The sequence below is a fragment of the Hyaena hyaena genome, unplaced genomic scaffold (assembly GCF_003009895.1).
Source record: "Hyaena hyaena isolate Hyena2069 unplaced genomic scaffold, ASM300989v1 scaffold_472, whole genome shotgun sequence".
Taxonomy (NCBI): domain Eukaryota; kingdom Metazoa; phylum Chordata; class Mammalia; order Carnivora; family Hyaenidae; genus Hyaena; species Hyaena hyaena.
This window is the reverse complement of record NW_024081106.1, coordinates 749134-768468: the sequence shown is the minus strand read 5'-3', so window position 1 is coordinate 768468 and position 19335 is coordinate 749134. Positions and strand designations below refer to the sequence as shown.

Sequence of the window (19335 nt, the reverse complement as noted above, 5' to 3'; positions counted from 1 at the left end):
CCCAAATCTCAGACAATCTCTAGAAATACCATTATTTTAAAAAATGACCTCAACGTCTAAAACTCTATTTGGATCACATAACAAAGTCCTGGCAAGTTGAAAATTGAGTTAATTAAAGATATAGAAATGCCGACGACTAAGTTTGATTTTCTTCTTTTCACTACTTTGACCTCTTATTGGAGTCTCAAAAAAACACAACCAGTTGTGTTCTATACAAATGAACGTTGATGCCTCTCAATTTGTAGAAGGGAGCAATGAGAAGTTTTTTGTTGCTAGAGTGAAGGAAGGGGTGGCAAGGGGTTAAGGTAAAGTGGTAAAATTAAAATGGGTGCTGAGGATCCTTTCAGAACAGTTAAAAGAGTTGTAGCTATACCCTAGAGGTAACCATGCGTGGGAGTTTTAGGCAAAGGTGTTACAAAGTAAGTTCTTTTATTGAGAACCTTCTAAATGACAGGCATGGTGATGGGTACTAGAGATATACAGACTGAATAAATTCAACCTGCCTTCACTACTAGGAAACAAAAGTAATAATGGGGAACATGGGTTTTGGTTCACAAGTATGGCACTCTAACTAGATTACACAAGGGGATGAAAGTCACTGGGCTAGTCACTAAGAAGTAGAAACAATAGTAATTAATCACTGAAAGCCCCCCTTTATTTTTAACACACACAAAATTTTTTTTAAGTAAACTCTATACCCAACATGGAGTTCGAACTCACAACCCTGAGATCATGAGTTACATGCTCTACCAACTGAGCCAGCCAGAGGCCCCAAAAGCCTTTTTAAAACAAGATAGATCCTTTTCCAACTGAATACAAATATGTATTTAAGCCCATGATATTGTTCAAGTTAAATATGGTAACACATGTAAAATACCCTAGAACACTAGCTTAGGTCTCAAAATATAATTGAAATCTTTGTACAGCTTATAAGTATTGGACCCAGATGTCATTCCTAGTTTGTCCTTCCTTAAATATTAGTAAGTCTTGATTAGAATCAAGCCTCATAATCTGAACAGAACACAGGAGAAAAACTTTCCTAAGTGGACACTGAAAGCTAAAGTGTTTTCCTTTATCTCCTTCTCAAAGTTTCACTACTTAAACATACCTCTCATATTACTGAATATGCCCACATCTGACACCAAAAGCATCTATATGAAGCTGCATCCCCAATCAAAACTGAATGTATTCACGTTTTCTGCACACAGTCTTTCATTAATTCAATTTTTGATAAGAATGAGGCATACACTGTATTTTATTGAGGTGACCTAAAAGTAAAATGGACCTTATATCAAAGAATAGAGTCCTTTTCAATAGTCAAGTTCTTTCTCTTGTCTAAAATCTCAGTCTATGTCTATTCTAAAATGGTTAAGATTTTGTGGTCACAGTCAGACTTGAAGGGAAGTCTCTGAAACTCCACTGTATGGAAGTTAATAATAGAGAAGTTTACGGGGCGCTTGGGTGGCTCAGGCAGTTGAGCACCCAACTTTGGCTCAGGTCATGATCTTGCAGTTCAAGCCCCATGTTCGGTTCTGTGCTGATGGCTCAGAGCCTGGAGCCTGCTTTGGATTCTGTGTCTCCCTCTCTCTCTGCCCCTCCCCTGCTTGTGCTCTCTCTCTCTCAAAAATGATCAAACATTTCAAAAAAATAAAGATAGAGAAGTTTGATTTACAGAAAAAAGAGATGTGCCATTTCAAAGGATTACATTGTGACAATTCTAATGACAATGGCCTGGAAACTGCTCTTCTAAAATACATAATATTTTATGTTTGATATAGGAGGTCACAGTTTACACAGTTTACATATATTTACATCAATTTAACATTACAATGTTCTCTGTGGTATGATAGACAAGTACTAACATTGTTTTGTAAATCTCTGAACTAAAACCAGTAATTAGCACAATCAGGTGCTAGGGAAGCAGTTCAGCAGTTACAACCATGGACCCTGGAGTGCAAAAGACCCAGGTTTAAGTTCTGACAATACTGCTAGATGTGTGAGTACTGACTAACTGTTGAACTGCAGGTAATGTAAAGGTGAAGATGGAGAGAGATCAGAGTGATGTAGCCACAAGCCAAGAAAAACTGACAGCCAATAGAAAACTATAATTATGTTTTAATGAAAACAGTAACATTTCCTATATAATTTCCTTATGTAGAATTGTGGTACCTAATAATATCTGAATAGTAAATTTTTTGAGTACTTATTTTGTATATCATGTTAAATATTTTGGATGCATCATTTAATTTCACAAACAATCCCAAGTGGCGATGTTTTGTTGTTGCTGTTGTAACGTGATCCTTGACTACAGAGAACTGAAAACTTCTATCTTAGCTGATATCACTTTATTCTGTAGAGTCAGCGTGCTCTAAGGACAGAAACGAATCAGGCACACTTTAGCTCCTGGACATAGAGATTAATTACTTATTCTTATGCTGTTCTGAATTCACCTACATTCATATTTTCTGATTATCAAGATCAACGAAAGATCTCTGGGGAAAAAATTAAAAAGTTGTACTATATGGGACCTTTGAGAGAGGAGGTAATACATCTGCAAAATTACTAGATTTATACTATCCTGGGTAGAGGTTTTTTGGGCTATTCTTAGGAATATTCTGGAGTATAATAGCCTGTGAGATTCTCTGAGTACTTTTTTTTCCTTGCCTGTTCATTGGACAATTGAGACAGAGGACTTAGAGAAGGCCCTAGGGCACGCCAATAATGCCTAAAGAGAGGCAGCCTGCACCCCTCAATCACCACTTGGAAGGCCACTTGCCTCACAACTTCTTGGTCTGTGATATGAGAGAGAAAGGAAACTCTATTGTGCTAAACTCTTAATATTATTTAGGATTTTATTCTATAACTGCTCATGTTAATTATCCTCTTCATCTACAAATGCTTACTTATATAGCTTCTTTGGTCTAGTTTCCTCTTCCTTTATGGATCCCTGAGATTGAGCCTCTGTTTCTACCACTGGCAAAGTAATCAAATTGTCCCTTCTTTCCTCATCACACCCATTTGATCTCACTGAAATTTTCTGTGTAACCTTTATACTCTATCTGGCTGTCTGTAAATTTCATTCTTTAGGTCAATAAGAATGGTTCCATTTTGGTGTTCAGCTTAATACATTTTTGTTCTTCCAAACCATAGCCAGATATACCCCAACTGCTCTGAGTTTTACCAAATGGTGAGAATCATCACTGTGAGTGTTCGCAGCAATTAAAGCCATTAACACCCAGAGGAGGGTAGATAAACTCCTCTGGTCTTAAAGCTCTTTCATTCCATAGATCTGTACTTTAGAAAAAAAAATACCCCAAGTTCTCAGGAATTTGAATTACCTATGACTGCTGATATTCTCAAAACTCATAAATTTCCCTATCTAAGATTGTTATTTTCCTCAATAAGTTCATTACTTGTTTGAGGGATTACATTTGTGGCACTTTCTAGGTAAAAAACCTTATTGCTATAGTGCATTACACTATAGCATAGTACTAATTAAGGACATCAACTTTGGGAACATTCACACCTGAATTTGAATCCCATCAGGTACTTAATACGTCTGAGAAAACTTCCCAGCTATGATCTTGTTGTCTTCTTCTTTAGGGATATCACTACTGGAAAGGTTTCTTAAATATACACAGAATGCCATTGATTCTGCTAGCAAGGGGTTCTGAACCTTCACCCTGGCCCCAGATACTTCTGATTGCATTCTAAATATGAACTGAAGAGATTAGACAGCCTAAGAAATCTATACAGGATCAGATCTAACTATCTCCACAGAAAACTATCTTAGACTCCCACTGTGAATCTGACTTACTTGAGACATTCAGATATAATTTGGAATATCCTTCAAATAGGTGAATCTGAGATGCCTGTAGTACACTCTATATACTTATTTTGCCTCAGTTACTGTATTCTGGTTGGATAACAGTATAGTCGGAAGAGCTGACTTATAACCCACAAGTCAGATCTGAAAGGACTTAGAATCTCTGGTCTCATAGCTATGAGGACTAACTCTGATTTACTGTAGATATTTCGATATGATCTGGATGGCTAAATGAGAAAAGGATAACTGTCAACAAATTATAGTTGGATACATATGAAATGTTTACTTTCTATCCACAAGTGAGTAATATCCTGATGTATGTGATGATGAGACAATTTTAAATAAGATGGAGAAATGATGCTTATACAGAGGGGAAATGGATGATTACTTCTAAATTGTACTGACGCCCTATAGGAGGAAAATGATAATACAATGCTGATAATAGCTAATAACTAGAGACCTTCTGTGGTAAATTATAAAGAAGCCCTCATCAACTACAGTGGAAGATGGATGCAACTGAGTGGTAGACTGAAAACCTAATTGCCAGGAGTCACAGAGCTGTAAAAACAAAAACATTTGAATGCTCAGTCAAGGCAGATCTTTTATGCAAAGATGAGGGTCCTAGTAGAAAAAGCTATGATCCTGAAAACTCAGAAAAGGTACATATGGATGGATGTCCCAAGGTATATTGATGTTACAACCACCTATCCTCACCTACACTGGCTGTGCTTATGGTAGTAGCCAATACCTCTCTTGGAAGCATCAGACAATTTGTTAAACTGGAATATACTGCAGAATTCTCTTTTTCATAAGGTAGTATATGGCCTATTTAGGGCCATGACCCTTCACCTGTCCTAGCTGCCAGACCAAAAATTAGGGTTAAATCTTAATATAACTCAGTTCTCCATATGTTGATTCTGATAATTGATGAAACAGACTATATATGTAAATAATTTTAATAAATTGTTGCATTACATCTAAAGGAACTAGAAAAAGAAGACCAAAATTGAAAGTTAGAAGGAAGGAAGGAAATAATAGAGATCAGAAGGAAAATAGATGAAATAGAGACTAAAAATAATCATACAAAAGACCAATGAAACTAAGAGCTAGTGCTATGAAAATATAAAATTGATAAACCTTTAGCCATACTTATCAAGAAAAAAAGAGAGGACTCAAAATTAGAAATGAAAGAAAAGTTACAACCGACACCACAAAAATGTAGAGTGTTTTGAGACTACTTTGAAAAATTATTTGCCAACAAATTGGACAATCTGTAAGAAATGAATAAATTTCTAGGATCATACAATCTTCCAAGCTAAATCAGAGAGAAACAGAAAATCTGAACACCAATTGTAATTGTAATTAAATTAAATTGATAATCAAAACTCCCAATAAACAAAGCGCAGAACTAGATAGTATCACAGGAGAATTCTACTAAACATTAAAAGAAGGGTAAATATCTATCATTCTCAGACTATTACTAAAAACAGAATTGGAAGAAATGCTGCCAAATTCATTCTTTGAGCCAACATTACCTTAATACCTTTGCCAGACCAAAACAAAAAACAAACAAAAGATTTAGTTTAAGAATGCAAAGGGGCGCCTGGGTGGCTCAGTTGGTTAAGCGTCTGACTTTGGCTCAGGTCATGATCTCACGGTTTGTGGGTTCGAGCCCTGCATCAGGCTCTGTGCTGACAGCCAGCTCAGAGCCTGGAGCCTGTTTCTGGTTCTGTGTCTCCCTCTCTCTCTGACCCTCCCCTGCTCACGTGGTTGGTCTCTCTCTCTCACTCACTCTCAGAAATAAAACATTTAAAAAAAAAAAATTTAAAAAAAAGAATGCAAGGATGGTTCAATATCAACAAATCAACCAATATGATAGACTACACAGACAAAATGAAGGATAAAAGCTGTATGATCATATCAAGAGAGGAGGAAAAAGCATTTGACAAAGTTCAACTTCCATTCAAGATAAAACTTCTCAACAAAGCATGTATAGAGGGACCTTACCTCAACATAATAAAGTCCACATATGAAAAACCCACAGCTAACATCATACTCAATGGTAAAAACCTGAAAGTTTTTCATCTAGGATCAGGAACAAGACAGGAATGTCTACTCTCATCACTTTTATTCATCATATCGGAAGTTCTAGCCATAGTAATCAGACAAGCAAAAGAAATAAAAAGCATTCAAACTAAGGAAGAAGTAAAACTGTCACTCTTTGTGGACTACATGAGACTATATATAGAAAACTCCAAAGGCTCCACCAAAAAGCGAGGAGACCTAATCATCTCGGCAAAGTTGCAAGTTACAAATATATATGAATATGTTGTGTTTCTATATGTTAATAACAAAATAGAAAAAAGAAAACAAACCTATTTATAATTACATCAAAAAGAATAAATACATAGCAATAAACTAAACCTAAGAAATGTAGAACCTATACTCTCAAAGTCATTAAAGGCACTGATGGAAAAAATTGAAGATACACAAATAAATGGAAATACATACCATGCTTGTGGATTAGAAGAATCAATAATGTTAAAATGTCCCAACTATCCAAAGCAATCTATAGATTCAGTGTAAGCCCTATCAAACTGCAAATAGTTTTCTTCACAGAACTAAAGTAATCCTAAAATTTGTATGGAACTACATGAGACCTCAATAGCCAAAGCAATCTTGAGAAAGAACAAAGCTGGAGGTATCAAATACCAATTGTAAACTATACTACAAAACTATAGCAATCAAAACAGTATAGTACTGATACAAAAATAGACACGTAGATCAATGGAACTCAACAGAGGGCCCAGAAATAAACCCACACTCATGTGATGAATTAATATATGGCAACAGATGGAAGAATATACAAAGGTAAAAGGACTATCTTTTCAAAAAATGATGATGAGAAAACTGGACAGTTACATGAAAAGAATAAAACTATACTACTTTCTTATACACAAAAATTAACTAAAAATGAATTAAAGACCTGAATGTAAGACTTGAAACCATAAAATTCCCCAAACACAAGCAGTATTATTGATATTATCTTTACAATATTTTCCCAGAACTATCTGCCTGAGCAAGTGAAACAAAAGCAAAAACCATTGAGATTACATTAAACTAAAAAGCTTTGGCACAGTAAAGGAAATCATCAACAAAATGAAAAGGAAGTCTTCTAAATAGGAGAGAAGACATTTCCAAATGATATGTCTATAAAGGAGTTAATATGGTTAATAACTAAAATACATAAAGAACTCATACAACTCAGCATCAAAAATAATAATAGTTCAATTGAAACTGGGCAGAGGATCTGAAGAGACATTTATCCAAAGAAGACATATTCATGAAAAGATGCTCTACATCACTAATCATTGGGGAAAAGCAGATCAAAACCACAATGAAATATCATCTCACACCAATCAAAATGGTTAGTATTTCTCTGTATTTATGAGAATAAACCAGTAGTTACCAGAGGGGAGGTGAGTGGTGGGATAGCAAAATAAACTAAGGGAATTAAGAGGTACAAATGTCCAATGATAGAGAAGTCATGGGGATGAGAAGTACAGTTAAGAAATACAATTAAAATTGTAATATTTTTGCATGGTAAAAGATGGTAACTATATCATGATGAGCATTTTGTAACCTTAAAAAAAAAGTAGTTTGCATGTACCAGTTGGTGCTAGGGGGACTATTTGTAGGTTGGATCTTTAGGATTCTCGATCAAAGGGGCTAGAGTTTAAGACTAGCTAATAAAAACTTTATTGTGCAAGTGATACTTTCTTGACATATAGGACATAACACATTAGCAATGACCTGAGATGACAGGGCAAATTCACTGTGCATATAGCTCTTATAAGCCTGGGGAAAAACAACAAAAAACAAAAAAAACAATAACAAAAAACACCCTATATTCAATGTAGTAGAAATATCTAAGTTGTCCTGACACACGGTAGAGGACAAAATAAAGAGGCTAAGGGAAGTAAACGTGGTGAGAGATATATATGATGTAAAGTTAGAATATCTGCTGGTGAGTTATCTTCCTTAAGAAGGCTCAGGATACTTATCATTGATCAAGGACATTGGGAAGGCACTGGAGAAAATAATGCCAATATCACTAAAAAATTCTGTGATGATTCTCCTCTGCAAGTCAGGGCTGGCAGTGGAAGGTAGTCACATAGCCTGATCATAAACATACATGGAGATGATGAGTTCCTAAAATAATGGGCCAATTGGTCCCACTTTAACCACTACCAGGAATCTTCATTATCATAACAACTAAGAGTGGGGAAGGACATTTGATGTGTAGGCAGTTGAAATGGTTAATGTAGCATGTGTCCATAAAGGTAAAATAGAGATCAAGAATTCCATTCAATACCTGTTATTTAAAAAAGTCAAGAAAAAGAAAGGATGCAAGAAGACATTCGTTCGGAGAAGGGAGGGGAAGAAGGTTATGATCCCTTGCACAGTTATAAGATCTGAACTGATTTTCAGATCCAGAATCCACTGATTAAAAAGGGTACTGACTCCCTGGAAGAAAACCCTGCAGTATCAAAGGGAAAATACACAGTGAAGATTCCCTCGTCTTTCCCCCACCCCCATCGAAACCTACGGCCAATCACTCAAGTGACTGTATCTGAGGAAATGGGGAATGACAAGGCATTCTGACAACTGTTGAATATAGGAGCTAAATTGAAACTCACAGCTGGAGACCCAAAGGGTCATGGTTGCCCCATTATAACTGAAGTCTACCAGATTCTGATAATAATTTTAATATGGCATCTTGTTTAAAGTCTAGTTAACAGTGAATGCACTTTGTCCATGAACACATCCATTATGCCAGAGTGTGTATGTGTGTGTTTTCTTTCTTCTCTAAGTCTCTGAGTGCCTTGTTGAAATTCAATGATTTGGTGGATGGAGTAACTCTAATTTCAGGTCTTCAGATGCACTATCATTGTAATGACAAACGAAAACCTCTAAATGCCTTTACCCAACATGCACAGACATCCACGTGGGCCAGAATGGCAGAGATTAATGCTACCATAAAAAGACCTACAGAAATCATAGTTGATGGAGCCTTTAGTAAATCCTTTTAACATGCCATCCTGGCTCTTGGAAACCAGATGGATCCTGGAGAATGATCATAGACTATCAATGACTAAACCAAGTAGAAGCCCTGATCATAAGTGTTTTGTTGCATGTACTATAATTTTTAGAGCAGATACAGCAGTCCATGGTATGTGGCTATTAAATTTAGCTAATGTGCTATTTTCTACTACAATCAAAATGAGGTTCAGAAATAGTTTGCATTCACATGGAATGGAAAATATTCATTTATAGTTTTGTCTCAGGGCTATGTTTTTACTTCCACCCTGTTATTATATAATCTGAAGAGATGTGGCTCTTCTTAATCTACTGTATCAGAGAAAACACACTTATTACATTGACAACGATATGCAGATTGAAAAGAGCGAGCAAGGTGGCTAGTACAATGGAAGACGCAGTAAGACTTAACGAGTGGTAGAGAAATACTATGAAGATTCATGGACTGGCCATCAATTTTATGGGTCCAATGGTCAGGACACCCTCTTCAAAGTAAAGATCAATTCCTACATCTTGAATTCCCCATTAGGAAGAAACAGCATGGTGTATCGTAGTTCCTTTGTATTCTCGAGGCAATGTAATCCTTAGGAATATTTGCATAGAAGGCTTCCAACTTTGAGTAGAGCCTGGAGAAAGGCACTAGAGTATGTATGGCCACAATAAAATCAGCCCTTCTTGAGACATTATTCACATAATCTAGAATGTTAGAAGGGTCAGTGGTAGATACGGATGCAATATGGAATCACAGAAAGTTCTAGAGAGTGGTGTAGTCACAATGTAGAACCCTGGGACTTCAGATAAGGCTATGCCCTCTGTAGCAGAGCGTTTTACAGTCTTCCATAAACAGATCTTGAGTTACCAGATCATAGCAGAAAAAGAACACTTGGCCATGGGACACCAAGTGAGTAGGCACCAAGTGAGCTATCTATGAACAGCTCAGTTTTGTCATACTTGCTAAGCTATAAAAATCAGATGGTCTCAGCAGTAGTCCACAGTAAAATGGAGATGGTATATCTGACACAGATTTCAAGCAGGACCAGTGGGCTCAGGTAAGTTCTCTGTGCAGTAGCCAAGACACCTCAATAAAAGGTTAGATTCTGATGCTGCAAAGTTGCTAAATTTGAATTCATCTTTGCTTCCCAGTATCACTGTAAACTCAACATACTGATACCGGTATGCTAAAATATTTTTCATAGATCAACATTTCTTTTTAAAAACTTTTTTATACTTTTTATTTATTTTTGAAACAGAGGGAGACACAGAATCTGAAACAGGCTCCAGGCTCTGAGCTGCCTGCACAGAACCCGATGTGGGGCTCGAACCCACAAACCATGAGATCATGACCTGAGCCGAAGTCGGATGTTTAACTGACTGAGTCACCCAGTCACCCCTAGATCAACATTTCTAAAGTACTGTCTTTATTTCAATAATTTCCCTTCCGTCCTTTTTCCTTTTGACCATTTTCAGGACTGCTTCTGTTAGCAACTCATTCCCTTATGTGCAAATTATGTATGAATAAAAATTCATAATAATGAATATAAATTCCCATGAAATTCTGTGTGAAACCATCATGGATAGTTTTTATAAAATAAAGATCAATTTTTAAATCAAGTCTTAAAGATTTCAAGTAATGTTTACACCAGGATAAAGAAAAATAAGTGAGAAATAGGTGAATAATGTATAATGTATTTGTATAATTGAAGTTTATGGTGAAAGCAAAATTTTAAACCAAAGGACATATAAACCAAATTCCATTTTATTTAATTTTCAAATATATGACTAGGAAATTCAGTTTGCTGAACCCTCGCGTCTGGGTTAAATCACTGGAATCTTATACAATATCACTAATGTGGCTCAGTTAAATCATAAAATTCAGAAACACAGACAGCAGCATAATCTGTGCCACATGGATGGAAAACCCATGAAGACAAATGCATTTTCCTGAGCATTACCTACACCCTTCATCCCTCATGGTCTGCATCCTGTATTTGTTAAGAAATAAAAATAAACCCTGATATATAAAACTGCTTTCGATTGTGGACTTTTATAACTTCTATAAGCCACTGTGAACTATCTCCAATTTTAGAACCTATCTCTTCTGGTTCAGACACTGCGTGTGCCTCAGTAGGATTATTTGCTATCTTGTTAGGTTTACAGAGAAAATGCTAAAAGCAGACAATGACACGATTTGAAGTTAAAACTCTCATGCAAATGAGGGTCCTGACTTCTTAGCTAAATAGGTAAAGAGAACATAAAAGGCTGGATTCTGAAGATGCAGCTTGCCTCTACGGAGTCTAATTAGCAGGAAACCTTCAGGAATGTTGGACAAAAGTATGGGAGAATTTTTCTTAGGGTACATTAATGGGATACATTACGTATACTCAGGAGTCCAATCATATGCCAGTGGTTGCCAAAATGGATTATGTTATTGATAGTCAGCCTTGGTTCATCTTTCTGTCAACAAGTGAAGAAAAGTGAAATTACTGGGAGAAAAATGTACCCAAGTATCAAAATTGCAGTGTTTTTCACTGGCACAGTAGTCCTCTATGGTAGATAATCAATTCACATTCAAATTTGGTTAGCCTCTGCAAAGACTCCTGGCCACTGATGTTACTCATGATCATAAATTCAGGTGATTCCTCTTAAAATTTTGCCACACACTCTTTTTCAGTTACCTTACATATCAGACCACTTGTACTTCTTTTTTGTTCATTAAAAATTTACACTTTCCTAGGTATCTCTAGGTAATCTTAGTCCTTTTAAGAGATCACAGAATCAGAAATTACTGTATTCTCAGTATCATAGCTAACATTTCAAAAGATAAAATATTTATGTTATGAAATGTGGATATAGTCATTTCTGGACACACCCCTAATTTGATATGTGTATTTAAAGGTATAGATAACTATGTAAAAAGAGGAGGGTTATTTTTCATTAAGTATAGGTGCAATTAATCATTGGTCCTTAACTCTGTTATCTGGCAATGTAGGTACTCATACCCTAAAAGTAGTAGGTTATTTAAATAGAAATCTCAGTGGAGTATTTTCTTCTATATTAATTTTATGCCTAAATCTAAGTGGTACATGTAGTTTGCTAAACCTAACATTTTTCCATCTTTGTACTTTATCAATTCATGAAGATATCTTTCTTGAGTTCTGATAATACAATTAACATTTCAAAACTAAATAAATAAAAGCAGTGCCCAAAGATTTTTAACTGGATTCTTAAAAATAAATCTATTTTTGGGTGCCTGGGTGGCTCAGTCGGTTAAGCATCCGACTTCAGCTCAGGCCATGATCTCATGATTAGTGAGTTCAAACCTCACATCGGACTCTGTGCTGACAGCTCAGAGCCTGGAGGCTGCTTTGGATTCTGTCTCTGTCTCTCTCTCTCTCTCTGCCTCTCTCTCTCTCTCTCTGCTCCTCCCCTGCTCATGCTCTGTCTTTCTCTCTCAAAAATAAAGATTAAAAAATTTAAAAAATCTGTTTTGTTCTATTATGTTCTTTCTACATACAGAAAGAATACATAAAGAAAGTAAAAGGATAGAAAAATATAAATGATAATCCAAAGGAACTTATATGGATGTATCATAAAAACTAATTTTAAGGCAAATTATGTTATTAGGGATAATGTAAGTCATTTCAAAATTAAAAACCGAAATTCAGTAATTGGTATATTAAAATCATTAAAATGTTTATCTAATATCTTAGCATATAAATACATAAAGCAAAAACCAGGAAATCATATATAAATATACGGTCAAATCCTTAATATATTTGGAGAGTTTAAAATCTTTTTCTAATTTCAAGGAGCCAGGAGGTGGGGGATTCAGGGAAATATTGTTTAAGGGTACAAACTTGGAAGTAGAAGATATAGAAGTCTTAGAAATCTAATACACAAAATAGAAATTATAGTCAATACTTTATTATAAACTTCATCATTCCTAAGACACTAGATATCAATTATTCTCTGTACAAAAACAAAGTGATAATTATGTGGCATGATAGACGTGTTAGCTAATGCTAAAGTGGTAATCCTACTACAATATACTAACGTATCATATGAATAGGTTGTACACTTTAAACTCGCAAAAGGTGATGTCAATTATGTCTCAATTAAATAAGAAAACACAGACAAAAATCTATAGGGAAATAGACAATATGAACAGTATTTAGTCATCAGATGATAGACAATTGAAGAACTACAAAACTCTAAATTATACGTTCTTTTAAAGTATAGCACATTTAAAAATGGACTATAACCTTGGTTTAAAGCAAATTTCAACAAATGTTAAATGATTAACATGATCAGATTATTTTATCTGACCACAATACTATTAAACTACAAATCCACAACAAAAATGCAGGTTGAAATACCTGATATTTTTACAATTTCTACAAATTCTGATTCAAGGCTCAAATATGCAACCAAATGGAAATCATGAAATAGTCTGAAAACAACAGTTTTATTTACACAATTGTATACAACAACAACAACAAAACTGTGGCTAAACACATCATGAATAATTTCCCCAGACATAATGTTGAATGAAATAAGCCTGTTAAAAAATCTGTAAGATAGAAATTTGACTGGAATCACTTCTGAAGAGGCCCAAGAAAACCCACTGGTGCATCACATTTACTTTTGCTTTTTTTAATTTCCAAAAAAGCATTTGCTTTTTATCTTGATCAGGTGGCAATTATATGGATATGCACATAAATAAAAGTTCATCACATATGTTTTGTGTACTTTATAAAATATAGAACTCAAAAAAAGAAAATATTCACACATTTATGTCAACAAATTTGAAAATGTACAGATTCCTAGCAAAATATAGCTTAACAAAACTGGTTCCAGAAGAAACTAGGAACCCATTATCTATCCTGTAACCACTAAATAGCTGGAATATCAAATACACCTCCTTTCCTCCTGCCATGCATGCACCTGCACACACACGCATGCACATACACAACCACAGCACCCACACAAATGGTATTGATAAGTTCTATGAGAACCAACAGTAAGGTAATTGATAAAGAGTTAAATGATGACAAAAGGGAAATGGAGGAGCTAACAAAATTGAGATAGTTTGAAAAATAAAATAAAGGACCACTAAAAATCACTGGTGTTGAACAGCCCAAGTGGTATAAGAATTTGTCCCACTAACATCATTTTTTTTTAATATTTTTATTTATTTCTAGGAGAGAGAGAGAGAAACAGTGTGAGCAGGGGAGGGCCAGAGAGAGAGGGAGACACAGACTCTGAAACAGGCTCCAGGCTCTGAGCTGGCAGTCAGCACAGAGCCCGACGCGGGGCTCGAACCCGCGAACCGCGAGATCATGACCTAAGCGAAAGTCAGATGCTTAACCGACTAAGCCACCCAGGCGCCCCTAACATCATTTGTTATATATTTTTCTCTAAAATCTTACATAATGCATACTAGATTATGAATAATTTTATTTAATTTTTTTAATGTTTTATTTATTTTTGAGAGTGAGATAGAGACGGCATGAGCAGGGGAGGGTCAGAGAGAGAGGGAGACACAGAATCCGTAGACAGGCCCCGGGATCTGAGCTGTCAGCCGAGAGCCTGACACAGGGCTCAAACCCACAGACTGTGTGACCATGACCTGAGCTGAAGTTGGACACTTAACCGACTGAGCCACCCAGGCACTCCTTTTCCTTTTTTTTCATTATTTTTTTAATGTTTTATTTATTTTTGAGAGAGACAGCATGAGCAAGGGAGGGTCAGAGAGAGAGAGAGGGTGAATAATTTTTTGTAAATTATGCCATAAGGATATACTACATACGAAATATTTAAAAGGAGATAAATTTGTCCTCTACTGTTAATATCCGTAACTCCAGGAAGTCAACAGTGCTAAAGTGCTAAGAAATGTTCAGGGGACTTTAAAATGTTCTTGTTTCCTGCCATTTATACTTCTGTGGGGTGGGGGTCATAGATGAAGGGGAAAGCAGGAGGGCTCATTTACTTAAGATATACAGACACTAAAAAAAACCCAGATGACATCTGAGCAACACCACAATGATATGCATTCTTTCAGCTTCATAATGTAAATGATGGTCTTGTGTAAATAAGCACATGTAAAGGAGAGGTGAGGGTCCATCACAGATGGGCAAATAGACTAAAGAATTAATTATGTCATTATCTCCTTTTTATGTATTATAAGCAAGCCTACTAGGCTATGCGTTCTACATGGGTAGGGAATGTGTTGGTCGCATTTGCGTATGTTCATCCTTAGGGATCTATTATAATACAAACATTCCTTTTTTGCATTGCATTTGGATGAGGCCATAGAAATTAGACATCTCCATTGAAACACATTTATGTTGTTGTCATGACTAAAAAATGTGCATGAAATGCAATGTGATATGGTTATGTTACACTTATTTTTATATATTTTGAATTCAGAACAGGTAATGCTTAGTTCTGAAACCATATTTCCAGAAATTTTGTTGGGTACTTTTCAGCCACTAGAATCTTAACAATCTTCTCTGGTGGGTCCTAGGAATCCTTCAGAGTTCTGACACAGACTATTCTAAAAGATGTTAGCCATGTTTAAACAACTTTTGTCATGTTAATTTTATGAAATTATATCATTTTTGAATGGTTCTCTTGAAGGGAAGGTTTTGTAATTATTTGTCACTAATGCTATGACTACTCAGTGTGGTTATAATCTGGAGGTTGCTGTAGGTTTAGCTAAGTTATGTAGCTGGGCTTTCTTTAAATCAATGCATTTTAAGTATGAGGCATATGATCTCTAATTCCAAAACAGCCAATATAGTCATAGGGCTTTAATCAAACTGGATGAGAGAAGGGAGAGCTGTTGATTAAGGCATAATTCAATTCTAGTGACTCTGGGATATTGATTGTTTTTATGAGCTCTGCTTTTATAGTGATGCTGGACTAGATATGTGCATTTGTATTCTTATCATCTAGGCCTTTGGCTTCACATTTTTTCTTCCTTTTTCAATTATATTTTCCTATTTTGCCTTGGCTATGAGTTCCATATAAGGTGCAATTTTCTTGATGTATTTGAGTAAATTCCAACCTTCCCTTCTCTTCATTTCATTACAGATCTTTTCATGTATCATTCCAGAGACCTACTCAGTGCATTATACAGTAATTTACAGGGAAAAGCTGATGATTTATTTTAGGAAGCTGTGAAAAAACCAAAGGCTGTCATAAAGTAACAATTTCCTGAGCTGATACCAGAATTCTAAGGCACGGTTAATTCAGAGAGGAATTTTCAGGTTTGCTTCTGAAATACCTGTCTTCTACCTCCTTTCCACCAAACTTACAGGAAAGAAAGGTAAGAAATATATTAAAGGCTAGTTAATATGGTTGTATTCTGGGTTGGGGCCAGGTAATTCTGTCCTCAAAGGAAACAGGATCAATTCTCCCTTTCTAGAATTCTCCAGAGCCAGAAAGGAAGAACTTTCTTCCTTTTTTTGCTTAAATGCTTTTTCTCCCAACTCATTTTTTCCTTCCCCTAACTCCAAACTCTCTGTATAAGACTTAAATGAAAAAATAGGTACTTTAAATAGGTATTAAAAGATTGTATAATTTGAAAACTCCGGAATAGATCACTGAAATGTACTTTCTCAAATCAATAGCTTGGCCATTATTCCAAATTTTATTTTGGAATGTCAATAGCTAAGTATTATTTCTCTCTCTTTTCATTACTTCTCCAACAAAATTTAATCCACACTTCAGGAAGAGGTGGTCTATATCAACTGAAACATAGATCATGTACTCAGGATGTATGAAAATAGAAGTGCTTATTATTAGCTTATTTAAAAATTGACTCCATTTCACTGAGACGGGAAGTGAAACAGCCCATGAAGCTTGTCTATTTCATAATCCACCAATATGTTCACAGTACAGTGTAAGCCAAATATGCATATCTTTTGAAACATGCTGAATTTGTCCAATGAAAATATAGCCCAAGAAAGGTATCTTGAGACTCTTCTTTTTTACTGCATATTCATGGATAGAAAACTTAAAACTGGATGTGAGAAGAAGCTGTACTTCACTGGCAGTCAGTGTAATGGACTTATATAGCTACATAAGTAGCTACTTGTATATGACTCCTGCATTTATAGTTAAAACACATATCTCAGATTTCTCTCTGAAATAACAATGGCTTAGATTCAAAAGTTTCAAGACTTTCTCTCCTGCTTTTATTGTACATTTGTCAATAAAGGTCTTTTGCTACTGGATATATAAAACTAATGTATATAAATTAGCAAAACTTTTCTATAAAAAGTCATAAAATAGAAAAAAAAATTGGTATTTCCTGACTCAAGACTCAGTAAAACAGATTCAGAAACCTCCTCATGTTTCTTCTTAATAACCAATCTACACTAAATGACTTTAATTTTTTTTAATGTTTATTTTTGAGAGACAGAGAGACAGAGCATGAGCAGGGGAGGGGCAGAGAGAGAGAGGGAAACACAGAATCCAAGGCAGGCTCTGAGCTATTAGTACAGAGCCTAAGGTGGGGCTCGAACTCACAAACCACAAGATCATGACCTGTGCCAAAGTCGGCCACTTAACAGACTGAGCCACCCAGGTGTCCCTCTAAATGACTTCAAATACATCTGCCTAAATTTGCATTTTCTTATAATCTACCCTAATGTCAGACAAATGTGTAGTTATTCAAATGAAATAGGATGTGCAAATTTCATGTCTATGTACTATATTCAAGAGTATATACATCTTTGTTATATACATAATTCACAATGAGGAGGGTCAACTTCTATTATTTTTTGTCACATGTATCTGAATATTTTGGGAATCATAAATATGTCTTTTATGTTATAGGAAATTTAAGAAAACCATGTAGGAGGCAAAGAGGAAGCAGAGAGGAGGGAAAGAAGAACAAGAATATTTTTACACATTAAAAGAAGGAGAGAGAAAAAGAAAAGGGATGTAAGAAATATTTAGAGAAGATGGCACTCCTTTTGAGCATTGGCCTATATGGAAATTGAATCTATGCCTTGGGCTTAATTAGCTTAAGAAATTCAGCAAATGTGCCTTAAGCAATTCAGTAAATGTGCACTTATACTATATGAATTAAACAGAAGGTGTACTTAGAGTGAGGTACTCTAGATGCTGAAATTGAGATTTTGAACAGTATGTATATAAATATGCATACCTAAAATATTTTTCTTGATTAAAAGTAGTCTGAATTTTTGAAAGTTTCTTAGAGAAAATTCATGTAGTTTCATAATTCATGAAAAGGAATTGATGAAAAAGCAATATATCAAACAAGATGGGTGAATACGATGTCTTTCCACATATCCCCTACTCAACAATGACAATTAAATTTGGCATCCTTCCATGGACAAAAGTGCCGGAAGGAGTCTTTCCTATCCATGCATTGAATAATAGAGCTTGGTACCAGCTGCAGACTGTGAGGTGGCCTGTGAACCAGCTCTACCCCTCCTGGCTATAGTCTGGAAGCCCCTTGAGCACAGGGACTTAGACAATCAATCATGTACAAATGAACCTTTGTAGAAATCCAGGATCCCATGAAGTTCCGGGACATCACTGAAGCAAACAGATTGGAGACTGGATGCATTTGAGAGGGTAAGAGTAGTAGTCTGACATGAAATGTATCACCCCTCCCAAAAGGCAGCACAAGAGCAATAGGGAATGAAGGAGCAGAGTGTGTATAGCTGAGTCTAGGCTCTCCTACCTGTTCGGCATGCTGCTAAAGAGGCCACTTTCCCTTTCCCCAGTAGGGAGTATTGAATTGTAAGCTACCTGAAAGTGGTGAAGTTTGAGGACCTGGGATGTGACTGGCTGGGAGAAGAGCAGTCAATGCACAGGGAATGCATCAAAGGGATGCAGATGTTACTAAGTGTATTGTGAACTCCATCAGGAGACCCACACACAAGCCACAAGGGTGCCTTGCTCACTGATTCCTCAAACTGGCCTCCATCCAGTGCTTATGATGCCTAATCCACATACCCTTCTACCCCATGGCTGGTTCCTTGTGCACACTCTTGACTGCAATGGGAGTGAGCTTTGGCAGACAGGGAGCATGTTTAGAAAACTGGTTTGAATCTGTGGACCAGAAAGAACCACAGACTTAAAGGGTAGCACAGCCCTTGCGAAAGGAAAAGGGAGGCTGTCAGCAAATGGGTGTGGAAGCAAAACATATCAAAATCTATATGATGCTGAACAAGCAGTTTTAAGAAGAAAGTGTATGGCAATAAAAACCTATATTAAGAAAAAGCAAAAATCTTTTTTTATGCTTATTATTTTTGAGAGAGAGAGAGGAAGGAAGGAAGGAAGGAAGGAAGGAAGGAAGGAAGGAAAGAAAGAAAGAGAAAGAAAGAAAGAAAAGAAAAGAAAAGAAAAGAAAAGAAAAGAAAAGAAAA

General features: G+C 35.8%; 1 long non-coding RNA gene across 1 annotated transcript in view; it reads left to right on the top strand.

Moving 5' to 3' along the window:
- The first annotated feature begins 9739 nt into the window (after nucleotides 1-9739).
- Nucleotides 9740-19335, top strand: part of LOC120246596 — a 17482-nt gene continuing 7886 nt past the window's right edge. The window contains exons 1-3 of the long non-coding RNA XR_005532082.1: nucleotides 9740-9975; nucleotides 16022-16256; nucleotides 18467-18538. This is a non-coding gene — a long non-coding RNA (uncharacterized LOC120246596). The remainder of the gene's footprint in view (nucleotides 9976-16021; nucleotides 16257-18466; nucleotides 18539-19335) is intronic.